Genomic DNA, 17,348 nt, shown 5'->3' with positions numbered 1-17,348 from the left:
ACACTGATATTAATTTTCCAGCCATTACTTCTGTGTAATAAAAGTTTAATATTTGGGACCTGATTAGAACAGGCATGTAATAATGCTGCCACACTTTTCTGCCATCGCAAGTCTCGTTCTATTGGGATAAATATTTTGTCCAACTGTAGAGTGTATGAAACAAAGCAGAACTCTGTTTAAAAGACATTTAGATAAGTACATGAATAAGGAATGTTTGGAATGGGCCAAGTGCAGGCAGGTAGGATTAGTTTAGTTTGAGGTTATGCTCAGCATGGACTGGTGGGACTGAAGGGTTTGTTTCCATGCTGCATGACTCTAGACACCATAACTATGCATTTATGGTTTAGCTCCCTACTCATGAAGACAAATTTAATGATGCACCTGGAAAAAGATAGGCCAAATTTACAAAGTCATTGTGGTGAATTTAAATTGTCATTTTGCCAGAATATCTGCACATTCTGCGGGGATCTAATAGCTATGAAAATTAATATGCAAGCGAAGGGATGCTGATTTTTTTCTTGAAAGGTGGATTTGCAACTGAAGAGATACAAACACTGAAGACACCAGCACACTGAGCGCTGGCATTTATAATGAAGGTTAGCAGAGATATACAAATAAGCAAATGTACCTAATGGGAATAGAAGTGGGCCATTCAGCCCTTCAAGTCACTTTGCCACTCAATAAGACCATGGTTGCTTCATTTGTGTTCCAAATTCCACATTCCCATCTATCCCAGATAACCTTGATTCCCCTTCCCTAACAAAAACATTTACCTACCTTCGCCTGAAATATATTCGAATGGTTCTGCCTCCACCACATTCTAAGGCTGAAAGTTGCACAATTTCCAAGAGGAAAAAAAAACTGTCCTAAAAGGGGAACCGTAATTTTACAAGTGTCCCCTAGTCTGAGATCCATTCACTACAGTAAATTTCCTTTCTGTGTCCACCTTGTGAAGGTCACTCGGGAGCTTACAAACATCAGGAAAGTATTCTTTGCCCCAATGTAAACAAGTCCAGCCAGGCTGCTCAATCTTTCCTCAAAAGACATTCATAAGACATTCTGCTCATTCTAGGTATCAATTTAACAAATCTCTGAATTGTCTCCAATGCATTTATATCCTTCCTGAAATAAGAAAGCCAAAATTGTACACAGAATTCAAGATAAAGTCTCACAATGTTTTGATTAGCTTAAGCATAACATCCCTACTCTTATGTCCAATTCTTTCCCAAGTAAAAGCTAGGAACTCATTCGTTTTTCTGATTAAATGCTGTTCCTGCAAGTTATCCTTTTGGGACTCATTTATGTATTGTACAGGGGATTCCCAAGAATCGCATCTCCATCCTGAAACAGGCAGTCAGAAGCTAAATTTGCTGCTGGTCTTATACAGATGGGTGGTCATGTTGTGCTGGCATCATTTTAAGTGTTCACTAGGTGGTCTCTAGATTCCAGCATTGGAGGGAATTAGTATGCACGATTCTGGAATAAGTGCCAAGAAATAAAATTCGCTCAAGTGAGGGAACATAAAACGGTTTTCAAACAGAGTCAATTCTGTTTGAATTCCTGGTTGAATTGAATGGGTCTGACCCTAACTGTTGTTCTGTAGATACACTTGAGAGTCATTTTAGTTTCTAATAATTTAAGATAATTCGTAGTTGGCCTGGTCTGATCAAACGTATTCTCAGTCACTTGCTCAAATCATTGAAAATATACACGGATATCTATTTCAGAAACAAAGGCAACGGATGGGAGGTCCCATCATTTCACACCAGGATTTGCAATCACATTGCAGCAGAATGGCAGATTACTAAAATATTCAGGCTACAAAATTGGAAAGAGCTCAAAAATGATCTTAATCATCACAATATGGTTACCCCATACTTTGTTGCTTCCAATGCAGATATCAAACACACTTTTGCCTGATAAATTAGATGACTGTAGTCTACAGTCAGTGTTAAGCACACTTTTGAGAAGCAGTTTACCGGAGCAGGAAACAATAAATTGTAAAGCTAGTGCGAGTTAACGCTTGCCTGAAACTCTTAAAGGAAATTACATTTTGATTAGAACATGCACTGGAAGCCATTCTATAGCAGATACTGACTTGGGAATCACAGTAGAATAACACAACATGATAGAGAGCACACAATATGACAGAGAGCAGTCTCCAGTAATTTCCAACACTACACCGGAGGCCTTGTTTCAGGAGTTTGGATGCGCACTATCCACAGTGGGATAGCAGGCAGTGAGACCAAGCCAATTTAATAGCAGGAATCCAGCTCTCAGGACCTGGTAGCAGTGCCACACAAAGTTCAATGACTTTATTCAAATGGTTAAGCTCAGTGAATACATCTTTCAATGCTTTACCCACCCTCTGCACCATCAGCCTCACAAACTGCTCAATGCACCAGGCCACACCAACAATTTCTGTCAACCTCAGCTTCTATTAAACATTCATAGCCTCACCTCACTCCTCCACATTCACCATTTTTGCAAGCCTCACATCCATGTCTTCCAGATCATATGGCACTAATTGTTTAATCATGCCAGCCACTTCACTCAAACACATTCACTTTAACATTTCCCTCTATCATCTAGGTTAAGATAGTACACAGTACAGGCAACAGGACCTAAACGCAGAGGGAAGGACAAGAGTGCAGTTTTTCCCTGTCAGTCAAAAATGGTGCCATTTTTGGGTACAACCATATCTGAGACAGTATCTTCATAACTTGTTTGTCTTCTCGCATCCTATTTCCCTTCATGTTCAACCTCTTCTTTACAAATGGTGTCTTTACAAAGGCCCCTCTTGCTTTCTAACCTGCACCCAAACACCCTCTCCTCACCATGACCCTACCCTTGTGACCTTTACCTTTTGTGCACCCATGAGCTGCAACATCACCAGGTAGTGGTGAAAAAGCAAGAGACCTATGAACAGGAAGACAGTGAGGACATAGAAATACCACCACATAGTTACCATGACTATTCTTAAAGGCAACATTGTGCATCTGATAGCTGGAGGGGTTGACATTTATTCATCTTAAGTATGACCATTGGGATTTCCGGTTAATAATCTGAAATCTTGAACCGATGAATATGCATGAATACCCAGCCTTGGTGCGGAACATTTGATAAAGTAATCCCCAAGGGTGTAGGTGCGCTTTCAAATGATAATAATTTTAAAATTGGGACATGGCAGAGGATTTGAAATACCATGGATGGAATGTCTCTATCCTCCATTGGGATTAAACCAGAGACCAGCAACTCAATGATAACAGCAGTGTAAGTGGCACTTGTACTTCATAAGTTATCACAGTCTCAACCCCCAGCTAGAATAGTTCACTTTACAGGTCATCAATATCGGAGTATTTTTTCACAGAATTAAAGAAACTTGAAAGGAGACCATTCAATCCAATTTACTTGTTTTTTCTCTTTGAAAGAGTAATTGTGCTTAGTTTAACATCTCTTTAACTTTCCCATTTCAATTACCTATTTCAAGTCCCTCCTTTCAGATTTTTGAGTAGATCTTCATAAATGCATGCCAAATTTCTTGGTGAAAATATGCCTCCTTATCTTCCCTCTATATCGCTTGCCAATGATTTTAGATTGCTTCGTTTGGCTTTTCTCATGTTTCCTGGGATCCTGCAGGGTTCTTAGACAGCACCTTCTAAAACCCAAGCCCATTACCATCTACAAGAACAAGGCAGCAGATACACGGGAACACTACCACCACCAAGTTCCCCTCCAAACCACACACTATCCCAACTTGGGGATATATTACCGTACCTTCAGCATAGCCATGTCAAAATCATGGGACACTCTTCCCAGTTGCATTATGGGTCTACCTTCAGCAAACGGACTGCAGTGGTTCAAGAAGGCACCACCTTCCCAAGAGCAACTAGTGATGAACAATAAATACCATCCCAGCAATGCCTCGGTCACAGATAAATGGATTTAAAAAGTGCTGATTGGTCCCTTTCATGTCAACTATATCATCATTTTTTGGAATTAGTGGTGGTCTTGCTACCAGATACCCTTTCTGTCACTCAATCTTCTTATTTATCTGGATCATGGACCAGCACTGATACACACCAGCTTGTCTGTACCAGTGACTGTGTTGTCTGTAGCCAACTGGCCCTGGAGTGTGACTCAACCTGGGCAGCACTCTAACTCTTGATGGTTTTGAGTCTAAGACCTGTCTATTTTATTGACTTATTCACCAGAAGAATTGTTTCTTTTATTCATTTTATCAAAGTCTCTTGTCCTCTGGAAAATCTCTATTAGGCCCCTTCTAAATCTCCTTGCCCAGGAGTACAGTGCCAACTTTATCAACTATACCTCATAACTGAAAACCATTATCCCTGGTGACATCCTGCTAAACATATTCTGTACTCTTACCAAGGCCTTTATATCTTTCCTGAAGTACAGTGCCTAGAATTGTCCACAATACTCCAATTGAGGTTAACCAGTGAGCTATCAAGTTTCACTATGGTTTATTTATAAATTCAAGGATCTCATTTTTTAAAAAAGATTAACTTTACCAATTTGCCTTGATTTTAATGATTTGTGTATATTGGCACGAAGGCCACTCTGTTCATTTACACATAGAAAAGTCCTGTCATTTCATATACATCTTTCAAAATTACATCTCTTCACACTTTCCTCATTCGTGATGAAGGGCTTATGCCCGAAACGTCGAATTTCCTGTTCCTTGGATGCTGCCTGACCTGCTGCGCTTTTCCAGCAACACATTTTCATCTCTTCACACTTGCCCACATTGAGCCTCCTCAATTATGTCTATGCCCATTTCTCTACCCTGTACATCTTACATTGAAACCTGTAAGTATCCTCTTTGCATTGAGTCACACATCACCTGCAAACATTATTGCGCTGTTCCCATGTCTGAGATTAGGTTGTTTATACAAATATTGGAAAAAATATTGAACCCGATTTTGAAAGTTATATATCCACCATCATCTTTTGTTTCCTGTCACTGAGCCAATTCTACATTTGTACCACCACTTTCTCCTTAATTATTATAAGCTGTGGGCTTCCCTCTTTTTAACAAGCCCTGTGTAGCACTTCATCAAATGCCTTCCAAAGCTTCATATTTATATCAACTTCAATACCTTAATCAAACTTCTTTGCTATCTCAAAGTATTCAACCAATTAGCTTTTAATAAGTCAATACTAGCTCTTTTTGATTAAAGCATGCCTTTTGAACTTTTATCTCTCAATGGTTTCAAATAACTTATGCACCATTGACATTAGGCTGACTGATTTGATTAGTGGTGTATTAGCAACACTTCCATCCTGCTGCACGATATCTATAGTCAATGAGGTCAGATCAATGCAATTGTTATGTCTACTGCTACTTCCTTCAGCAACTTTGGACTCATTTCATCTGCATCAGGCTACTTAACAACTTTTGGAAGCGTTAATCTTTACAATACATCTCCTCTGCCTTTTACAATCCTATCCATAACCTTCCCCTCCTCCTCTACTGGCATCACTCAGCTTTGCTTTTCTCAGCCCATATTAATCACATTATCCAATTCTACTCTATTTTTGTGAGATGGCTAAACTTGCCAAAGTATTTGTTTATTTACCTTCTTTTTGTCTGAAGCTTTATAAAAGAAAACCTCCAGCTCATCCTGCTGTATAATTCTGGAGCAACATTTGACCCAAAAGCACACAGCATGGCAAATTTGTAATTTAAAATGCTTAAGTAGTACTCGTCAGAGTTTGCATTAATTGTAAAGGGATTAATTAGGATTTCCTTGGATAAAAATAAATGGCTACATGACCTGGCGACATTTGATCTGGAAGAAAATTAAAATGCCGACGCTGTGTAGTCAATGATAGCAGCAAGGGAAAAAAATCAGAGAAGGCACAGTTACAAGGAACTGTGTAAAATAGGTTAAAAGGGGGCAGACAGCATAAGGCGGGTATGGCAGGATTTGTAAAGCACTGCTATGCTTTAGTTGTGCCAAAGCCAGTCAGTTCATTTAACAAGGTTTACTCCAGGAGTACAGTGAAGAATCTGTGCAATCAAGGCTATTGTGAAGGTTCTGAAAGAGAGCGACATTTATGTGACAACAAAAGAATGGAGCTATTATTGCAGGTGACTCAAAGACCAAATCCACTGAGTGAGAAAACTGACAGATCTAATCCTGGAAGCCTGAAATTGCAGACGGTGTGACAATTGTGTGGGGGAAGTGGTGTGAATACATATCTTCACACAAGATAGAAGATGCAAGAAAGACTACTCCATGTGCAAAAAGTACATACATTAGACAATTTTCCTGTTAATGTTTAATTTACAGTGATTCTGATTCATTATAAAGTAAATTGTGCAAAAAGTGAAAAGTTAATTGATAATTTCTTCATTGGGGTGATTTGATAAGTTTGGTTAATTTGCTTTACAGTTTCTCAAACAGGATTGTAACAATTTGCATCAAATAGATTCAGTTGTCAGCCACTTGCTATATCCATTCTGCTGAGAATTGTAACACCATCCTGAGACAAAATGGTTGTACACTCGCCTCCCTTTTTCTCTTCAATTGGACTTAATGCAGCCCATCATTGCAGCAATCATAGTGGTTAGGCTCACTTAATGATAGGAATTCTTTCCCATCAGTCTCCTGGTAACTGCAAAACTGCCCATAATTAAGTCAGAGAACAAGTTGATGTAGGATTTCTGCCTACTGCCAGTGAGATATTAATTAGGCTTATTAATGAAACTAATTAACATTCACTTTCTGATTTCAACGTAATCTTTGATGGTGGCTCAGGGATTAGATGGGGGGACACAGCCCTTGGAAGAGTGACACATCAAGATTCCAGCAGTTCTCAGGGAGGTCCCTCATGGTCAATGATGGACCCAACATCAGTAAGAAGGGGTTGAATACTGTTGATTGTTTTTTCTCTCCAGAGAACATTCTGCAGTTTTATCCTGTATCCTTACACCAGGGAGGCAATTCACCATTTGAAAATGGTTTTTGCGGTTACAGTCATGTCTATTGTTTCACAACTTTACTCGATGTGCTTACATCTTAGTTATCACAGGAGGAGATGGGAAGTGGTGCAAGATCATTGAAGGAAATAGAAAAATGGCAATGGAAGTATGATCATTAGGTAAGTGCACTGTGAAAATAAACCAAAGTCCAAAGATATATAGAATGGACTTACATCAACCAGAAGCAAATTTATACCATGAAAAGAATGTCAACAGAAGTAACAAATTTTATGATTCAGGGAAGTCTATTCCTCACAGGCTTTTAGGTAGCATTCCAGCTGCAGTAGACCATGTCATTGCTTTTATTTCTATTAGATTGCAAATCATATAGTATGGCAGGGACAGTTTCTGCTACTGCTGTTAATACTTTTGGTATTTCAGCTTTTCCTTTAGTCTTTCCTAATCCTAGGTAACCAACCTACAACAGATTGTGATTAATCCTTCCACAGCTCCCATCGCAGCTTTGTCTGTAAAGATTGGATACTTTTGCAACACCTTAGCTTAGAGGATTCTTTACTTCCTCTAATTAAATCAATGATTGAGAAAAAGACTATTATTTTCCACCACCCACCCCACAATCCAACTCTCACACTCACCAGAGATAGGCAACTCACAATTGCTAAAAACATACAGTGGAAACCCTGTGATGATGCATTTCACCGTAGAAGATCTGCAGGGTTCAGGGCAGGAAGAGATAAACAAGCACAAAGCTGGCTCAACCAGAATGGAAATCTAAATCCTCATTTCTAGATTCCAATAAGTTGTCTTCGACCTGAATTCACTCCCTCCATTTCTAATATTTATTTTTTAAATCCCATTTGAAATCCAGAGAAAAATAGTAAATATATCAGAAACCTTGGTCCAAATTCAACTTAGATGACAGCAATGCTTATTTAGTTTTTCACGAATTTAATCAACATATATCAATATGCTGTCATTACACTTGTGAGCCACTGAGCTCTACTGTTCTTTATACTGTTGAGAAGAGTGTTACAGTCACGAAATTCAGCAGTGTAACACTACGTAGTCTACCTTGCTTGCCTGGGACAGGCAGTGTTTTAGATGCTTCATATACAGGATGTGCAGCATTCTTCAGTCACAGGGATACACGCAGTTAAACCCCTTCTGTGGGCCCAAACCTGCTGAAGTTGAACTATCGTGATATATCACACATCTGAACGGGTTGACGTGACACCAGACAGCACTTTTGATATCACCTTCCAAATTTGTGATTTCTCTAACCCAGAAGGACAAGAGAAGTAGATGCATAAAAACACCACCACCTGCACATTTCCCTCCAAGCTTTGATCCTGACTTGGAAGTATATCAATACTCCTTCACTGTCACTGCATCAAAATCCTGGAACTCACTCCGTATAGTCACTGTGGATGTGTCGACATGGCATAAACGATAAAGCTTAAAGGCAGCAGCTGCTCACCACCTTCTCAATGGATGGGCAGTAAATACTGGCTCAGCCAGTGATGCCCACATCCCATGAATGGATAAATAAAGGCATTAAACACCAAATTCAGGTTACACTGATTGTGACAATATCCTACGTTATTCACACTTGAGTAAAGAAAGACGAAATAACAATGTTGGCACTGTAATAATGGTATTGAGAAAGCCATGTAAAAACCTGATTGCAGGTGATAAACTTTATGGAAAGTACTCTGGAGTATTTTTGGATGCTTTTTGCTCTGTTGGTGAATGAGTATTGTTGCATCCACATTGTGATGGAAGAGGATTATGAAATCTGTCCTAACCCTGAAGGTTATAACCAGAATGGGGATCACAGTGACAGTACCTTTGTGGATTATTTCATGTCCTTTGCCAAGTTGCAGTCAGAAGTCTTTATGCACCTTCACAGTGAGAGACAACAGTCTGCCAGACTAGTCAACGTACGCAGCATCTCATTATGCATAATCAATCAGCATTCTGCTATATGTCACTCCACAGAGGTCTTGACCTGGACCACCTGAAGCAATAATCATTTACTATCTTGCACTTACATGAGCTGGCAACTGCATCTATATCTGTGGAGTGACTGCAGTCCATTTGTGTCCAATGACTTACCATGTGCTGACCGTCAGTTGCTACAAGCCTCCAGTGTAAGTGCAGCGTCTGAGTTGGTGGCTGTGAAGGTCAGACCAAGTGAGTAAGCCTCTTTTTTAAAAAAAACTGTTCTGTTGCTGCTCTCTCCCTTCTCCCTCAGGCTACCATTGTTGTGCAGGGGGCAATCTTGAATTTTGAAATGTGGAAATATTGACATTGGAAATTTTGTGAGTAAACTGGAGGGAAAGTGGGAAGCAAAAGGCCCTGGACCAAACGATCAACAACTTGTTCAGATTAGCTGTGCTTCCTGTACAGTTTGTCATCTTGTGCTGCAAGAAAGAGGGCTGAATGTAAGTGGTAGCATTGGGTGATGTGCCCATCAAAACTGAATAGCTGATGTGTTTAAAACCATTTCCAGCATTCTGGGAGAATGTAACATTTATAGAGTTGATGAGAGTGGAGGTGACAACATAAAATTCCACCCAGTACTATGGGAGGACTTCCTGCAAAGTTTACAAGTCATCACACAGGACAGTTCTGGGGTCATGAAAAAGCTGTTCGATGATTACAGTCAGCTCAAGAAAAACAGATATAGCTGTTGGAATACTGCTGTTCGGAAGGCAGCTGAATTACGTAGATGCATGTGATGCTGTCAGGAGTCAAGAGCAGTTGGGTGCCTCTGTGTTATTAGTTCTCAGGTAGAAGTTCTTAGAATTTATAGGCAGCTTGGTGTTAAACACAAGAGTCAGAACAAGTCCTAAGGAGCTCAGAAACTAGCAAGATCACTGGGCTTGGGTCGGTAGAAGTCACGAGGGGCTCAAAAGAAGCCTGTGAACATTAATACTTCAGTACAACAGAGTTAGTAGCTTGAAGTAATGGTTGCTTGATGTAACTGTCCAAGACTGAAGCCCAGGAGGAAGTGAGGACTGCAAATGCTGCAGATCAGAGTCAAGAGTGTGGTGGTGAAAAAGCACAGCAGGTCAGGCAGCATCTGAGGAGCAGGAGAATCAACATTTTGGGCACAAGCCCTTCATCAGGAATGTGATGTGGGGAAGGGGACTGAGAGATAAATAGGAGGGTGGGGGTGGAGGGGACATAGCTGGGAAGGTGATAGGTAGATGCAAATTGGGGGTGATGTTGATTATTAGAGGGGAGGGTGGAGCAGATGAATAGGAAGGAAGATAGACAGGTTCTATTTGACCTGACCTGTCCTACCCATCCATCTTCCTTCCCACATATCTGCTCCATTCCCCACCTGCACCAACATATCGCCTTCCCAACTACCTCACCCCTACACTTATCTCTAAGCCCCGTCGACTCTCGGCTCCTTGGATGCTGCCTGACTGGTTGTGCTTTTCCAGCACCACACTTTTCAACCAAGATTGGAGCTCAGACAGACTTACTGGGTGAAGCTAGCTGGAGTTATTGAGTATGAGTAATGGTGAGTCATTTCAGAGTCCAGGCAAGCATAAACCCAGGAAAGAAGGGTGATTTCCAGAATGGGAACAATCACTGAGGCAGTCCATGACAAAATAGTTCTCGTCATGGCAAGAGACTTTCAAGGCAAGTTGAACAAAAATAGAGAACGGTGATACCTTGTGAATTTTTAAAGAGACTTCATGTGTTTAGGGACATTGCTCAGAAATTTGAAAGATCTGTCGATTGCATTTGTTATTTGATGTGTGCGGTGGGGTGTTTGAGCACACAGTCTGTTATTGATTTTAACCACACGTTCACACAGTATCAGAATATAAGTTGCACACTGTAAATTGTATTACTGTATAAGCATTATCGCGGTAAGCTTTACCGTTGTTTGTTCAAAGTTGCGTAATCATGTAGTTCAATGTTTTCATAAGTCCCCTCGATCTCTCACTTTGACTACTTCAAAAAAAAAAGGGTCCTTCCCAAGATCACAATATAAAATTGGCAGTCTGGTTCATGATCATAAGGCTGGGTATATGTGAAAAATGGGTGAGAGACTAGAAGTATTGGTGGTTGTGTAAGGGTGACGTGGAGCATCTGGAAGTTAGGGTGTTCTACATGACAGTGCCTTATGCATTAAACAGCATAAATGACTGATGTTACAATGAGTAGGAAATGTCACATGAAAGTACATTCATTGACTGTAACCATGCACTTGAGGTCATTTGATGTCATGTGGTTTTGCTGCCAAGTTATTGAGGTCAGATTCTGTGAGTTGACTTTCCTAGTCATCGGCATTTTTAAAAATGTAGTCATGGGATGTGGGCCATCACTGGTTCAGCCAGCATTTATTGCTCATCCTTGAGCAGGTGGTGGCGAGTTGCCTTTTTGAATTTGTGCAGTCCACGTGCTACACGTAGACCCACAATGCTGCTCGAGAGTTCCAGGACTTTGATCCAATGACACTGAAGGATGGGTGATGAATTTCTAAGTCGGGATGGTGAGTAGCTTCGAGGGAATTTGCAGGTTGTGGTGCTCCCATCTAACAGTCCTGGAGGGTTTTCTTTGACTTTGTGGGACCAATAGCTCACCTACAATATTGGTGTAAGGAGGACAATAAATTCTGATGCTGTAGACAATTTTGACAAGAGGGTAGAGTATTCAACACAAGTCAGCTAATAACTTATGGAATGTAAAGACTAGAGAGAAAGATATTCTCTATCTGGGGACCCCCTAAAGTTGTAGAATCAGATCATAGCAGTCACTTCAGAGAGCAAGTGATGTAGACACTCTGAAGTTATTGGGAAAGAAAGTAAAAGGCATATAGATTAGGGTATATTCCCTACAGTGTGGAAATAGGCCCTTCAGCCCAACAAGTCCACACCGACCCTTCGAAGAGTAACCCACCCAGACTCATTTCCCTCTGACTAATGCACCTAACACTTTGGTTAATTTAGCATGGCCAATTCACCTGACCTGCACATCTTTGGACACACACAACCCAGAATCTTCAGGTATAGTGGAAAATAGATTTTAAAATGATTGTTTAACTCTTTCTGAAGGATTAAGAGGGAAAAAAAATTAGATGAAGCATCTCATTTTGATTCTGAGGGAGTGAGGAACACAAAACAAATGAAATCAGATATTCACCTCACGAGTAGGTAACTGGACAATGCATGTGTACACCAATGCATTTACAGTTCTCAATTTTTTCAGATAAATGAAGCTAAATTTGAGAAAGATTTTATGGAAGTTTTCTAAGATAGCTGCATCTGCAAATGGCCAACAGTATTAGAAAGTCCTAAAGAAACAATTCCAATCGGAATGGAGCATGTGACCAGGTGACGGTGGAAACTTGTGCAACAGATGGTACATTTAGACCCTACAGCATCATGGACAAAGCTAGCCCCATGGTTTACGCAACTGAATTGGCCAAAAGTGTAGGGTAGTTCCAAGACAAGCAGACTTAATGTTCCAAAACAAGTTACCGACCAACAAGAAACTATTGCGTATCACATCATGCCAAAAATGTGGGATTATGTATCAGATTGTGAGAAAACACGACACATTCCACAATAGGAGGGGGAGGATGATGATGGGAACAAGCACAAATGTAGCCAGACCACAACAGATGAAAACGTGAATGATGAAATAAGAAAGGGAGGATATGAAGGAGTCAAAACAACGACAATGGGAATGGCCATGATATAGAAGGTCTGAGCCATTCCCATGGGGGCAAGTGCTTGAGTAAGCCCTTGGCCTGGAATTGGGCTGGTGGATTGAAAGCAGTTCTAGGAAAAAGTGAGGTCTGCAGATGCTGGAGATCAGAGCTGAAAATGTGTTGCTGGTTAAAGCACAGCAGGTCAGGCAACATCCAAGGAACAGGAAATTCGATGTTTCGGGCATAAGCCCTTCATCAGGAATGAGGGAAGTGTGTCCAGCAGGCTAAGATAAAAGGTATGGAGGAGGGACTTGGGGGAGGGGCGATGGAGATGTGATAGGTGGAAGGAGGTCAAGGTGAGGGTGATAGGCCGGAGTGGGGTGGGGGCGGAGAGATCAGGAAGAAGATTGCAGGTTAGGAGGCGGTGCTGTGTTCGAGGGAATCGACTGAGACAAGGTGGGGGAAGGGGAAATGAGGAAACTGGAGAAATCGGAGTTCATCCCTTGTGGTTGGAGGGTTCCCAGGCGGAAGATGAGGCGCTCTTCCTCCAACCGTCGTGTTGTTATGTTCTGGCGATGGAGGAACGCTTCAGGGAACACCTCTGGGATGCCCGGAGTAAAACTTGCGCCCGCACCTCCTCCCTTACCTCTCTCCAAGGACCCAAGGGATCCTTCCATATCCGCCACAAATTCACCTGCACCTCCACACACATCATCTATTGCATCCGCTGCACCCGATGTGGCCTCCTCTATATTGGGGAGACGTGCCGCCTACTTGCGGAACGCTTCAGGGAACACCTCTGGGATGCCCGGACCAACCAACCCAACCACCTCGTGGCTCAACACTTTAACTCCCCCTCCTACTCCACTAAGGACATGCAGGTCCTTGGACTCCTCCATCGCCAGAACATAACAACATGACGGTTGGAGGAAGAGTGCCTCATCTTCCGCCTGGAAACCCTCCAACCATAAGAGATGAACTCAGATTTCTCCAGTTTCCTCATTTCCCCTCCCCCCACCTTGTCTCAGTCGATTCCCTTGAACTCAGCACCGCCTCCTAACCTGCAATCCTCTTCCTGACCTCTCCGCCCCCACCCCACTCCGGCCTATCACCCTCACCTTGACCTCCTTCCACCTATCACATCTCCATCGCCTCTCCCCCAAGTCTCTCCTCCCTACCTTTTATCTTAGCCTGCTGGACACACTTTCCTCATTCCTGATGAAGGGCATATGCCCAAAACGTCGAATTTCCTGTTCCTTTGGATGCTGCCTGACCTGCTGCGCTTTAACCAGCAACACATTTTCAGCGCTGAAAGCAGTTCTAGACATCTTCAGAGGATGGAATTAAACCAAGGGAGGAAAGATATGGTACAGCCATAGTATTTCACACAAGTACTGCAGGGGTGACCAATTTGGATTTTGCTTCTCTGCAGGATCATATACATTAAAATTCCCTTGAGGGGAAATGGAACACTTTTTTGACAGGAAAAAATATCAGAAAGTATTTCAAGCTGATAGAGAGAAACAAACAGTGGCAGTCCACCTAAAAAGAGATTAATTGGAAAATCATGTCAGGGGTATCCGTAAATCCAGTGAAAGGATACAAATGCCTTGAATGAGGCTGCCTTGAATGATGCATGTAAAATGCATGACCCCTTGGAAATGTGAGATGAATTTTTCAAGCCTTTGTGGGTTCCTAATGACCACTTGGATACATAGACTAAAAACAAAAACATCACCACTGTGGATTAGCTCAGGGGTTTGGTATAGATACATCCTATATAGATAGATTGTGAAAGGCAAAATTTTAAACTGGTGCTTTGTTTTCAAGTGATACCACATAGGATGACATTACCTCCAATATACAGGGTTGAAAATACTGATGTTTTGGAAGGAACACTATGTGCAATATTATGGTATCCTACAGTGTGAAGTGAATTTGCATGATCATGTAATGGGAATCCATCTATATGGGGTGGTTTATCCGGACAGAATGGAGAGACATCAGTTAACTTGTTGTTTTAACATGGAGACTTAAATGGAGATTGTGAAGGCAATCTACGTACTTAGTCAGGTAGCTAAAGGAGAGTTTTGTACTATTACAAGCAAGAAACTGATCTCCTTCCTATCGGAAAGATGTTGCGAAACTTGAAAAGGGTTCAAAAAAGATTTACAAGGATGTTGCCAGGGTTGGAGAATTTGAGCTAAGGGAGAAGCTGAACAGGCTGGGGCTGTTTTCCCTGGGGCGTCAGAGGCTGAGGGGTGACCTTATAGAGGTTTACAAAATTATGAGGGGCATGGATCGGGTAAATAGGCAAAGTCTTTTCCCTGGGGTTGGGGAGTCCAGAACTAGAGGGCATAGGTTTAGGGGTGAGGGGTGAAAGATCTAAAAGAGACCAAAGGGGCAACTATTTCACGCAGAAGGTGGTACATGTATGGAATGAGCTGCCAGAGGAAGTGGTGGAGGCTAGTACAATTGCAACATTTAAAAGGCAGTTGGATGGGTATATGAATAAGAAGGGTTTGGAGGGATATGGGCCGGGTGCTGGCAGGTGGGACTAGATTGGGTTGGCATATCTGGTCGGCATGGACGAGTTGGACCGAAGAGTCTGTTTCCATGCTATACATCTCTATGACTTTAAGTATGGGACAAATTTCATTTGCCCAATAACCTCTCCCACTTTTTGCTTTACTCCTGAGAAACCAGTGTGCACTGGAGAAAGAGAACTGTAAACATTTCCAGTCCCACCAACTCTGAAATAAAGCCCCAGGGCATGAATAAGACAGACTTGCTGGAATATATAGAAAGATTTGGTTATGTTACGACCTGTACATCTCATTCAGCTGTGGGAACAGATTGATTAATCCTTGAAAGTGCATTGTCAGGTGGAATAGCTAAATGATGGAATTCTACAGGAAATCCAGATCATTAAACAAAGACCTTGATAGGACATGTTATGAGACTGAAGAAATAATATCAAAGTCCTCCTTTACTTCAAGACATTCTCATGAATCAGTTAGATTAGATTAGATTCCCTACGGTGTGGGAACAGGCCCTTTGGCCCAACAAGTCCACACCGGCCCTCCAAAGAGTAACCCATCCAGACCAATTCCCCTCCGACCAATGCACCCAACACCATGAGCAACCCAGCATGGCCAATCCACCTGACCCGCACCTGGAGAAAACCCACACAGACATGGGGAGAATGTGCAATCCAGTGCCCGAGGCTGGATTCAAACCCGGGTCCCTGGCGCTGTGAGGCTGCAGTGCTAACCACTAAGTCATGTTATCACTATGGGTGTAGAAAACTGAAACACTGGGCCAAAAAACAGAGCAAAAAAAGCTAATGGAGTGTAGTAATGTTCTAAGAAATAAATAAAATGCACTTAAGTGGGTAGATATCAAGCCAATGCATTATTTATTCTTTTGAATCATTAAAATTGCACTTTCTACTCAAATTACTGAATGCAAACTGGTTGTGACAGGGTCTTGTGTGCTGAGTTTCGCTCATGGTGATAGCATGGTACAAAGGAGAAATTTTTACCCTGAGGATGTGGGCCTTGCTGACCAGGCAGTACTTATTGGCATTGGTTATCCATATCCATAAATGCCTTTGGGATGATAATGATGTGCTGCCTTCTCAAACTGCTACAGACCTTGGGATGGATGGACAATTCTGCTGCTGATGGCCCACAGCATCTCATTAGAACATAGAAAAGTGCAGCACAGGACAGGCCCTTTGGCCCTCGCTGTTGTGCTAAGGATTATTCCTAATCTAAAATAAAATAACATAACCTACACGCCCCTCAATTCACTGCTGTCCATATGCATGTGCCGCAGTTGCTTAAATGTCCCTAATGACTCTGCTTCCACCACCACCACTGGCAATGCATTCACAACTGTGTAAAGAACCTACCTCTGATGTCTCCTCTATACCTTCCTCCTAATATCTTAAAACTATGACCCCTCATGCCAGTCAATTCTGCCCTGGGGAAAAGTCTCTAGCTATTAACTCTATCCATGCCTCTCATTACCCTGTACACCTCGATCAGGTCACCTCTCTTACTCCTTCTCTCCAGACAGAAAAGTCCAAGCTTAGACAACCTTTCTGCATAAGACATGTCCTCCAGTCCAGGTAGTATCCTGGTAAGCCTTCTTTGTACCCTCTCCAAAGCCTCTATCTTTCCTATAGTAGGGCGACCAGAACTGGACTGAATATTTCAAGCATGGTCTCACCAGGGTCTTGCAGAGCTGCAGCAAAACCTCACGGCTCTTAAACTCGATCCACCTGTTAATGAAAGCCAAAACACCATATGCTTTCTCAACAACCCTATCCACCTGGGTGGTAACTTTGAGGGATCTATGCACTTGAACATTAAGATCCCGTTTTTCTTTCACACTGCCAAGAATCCTGTCTTTAATCCTATATTCAGCATTCAAGTTCAACCTTCTGAAATGCATCACTTTGCATTTATCCAGGTTGAACTCCATCTGCCACTTCTCAGCTCAGCTCTGCATCCTGTCTATGTCACGCTGCAGCCTGCAACAGCCCTCAATACTATTGACGGCACCTCAAACCTTTGCGTCATCTGCAAATTTACTAACCCACCCCTCAATCTCCTCATCCAAGTCATTTATAAAACCTACAAAGAGCAGAGGCCCAAGAACAGAGCCTGGCGGGACACCACTCACCACTGGCCT

General features: G+C 42.0%; 2 protein-coding genes across 2 annotated transcripts in view; one reads left to right on the top strand and one right to left on the bottom strand.

Moving 5' to 3' along the window:
• Positions 1–17,348, top strand: part of LOC132820461 (interleukin-13 receptor subunit alpha-2-like) — a 343,536-nt gene that overhangs the window by 76,571 nt on the left and 249,617 nt on the right. The gene's annotated exons all lie outside the window — the stretch shown is intronic.
• LOC132820215 (UAP56-interacting factor-like) overlaps positions 1–17,348 on the bottom strand; it is a 58,783-nt gene that overhangs the window by 2,023 nt on the left and 39,412 nt on the right. The gene's annotated exons all lie outside the window — the stretch shown is intronic.

This window comes from Hemiscyllium ocellatum, chromosome 11, assembly GCF_020745735.1.
Source record: "Hemiscyllium ocellatum isolate sHemOce1 chromosome 11, sHemOce1.pat.X.cur, whole genome shotgun sequence".
NCBI lineage: Eukaryota > Metazoa > Chordata > Chondrichthyes > Orectolobiformes > Hemiscylliidae > Hemiscyllium > Hemiscyllium ocellatum.
This window is presented reverse-complemented; position numbering and strand designations above follow the sequence as displayed.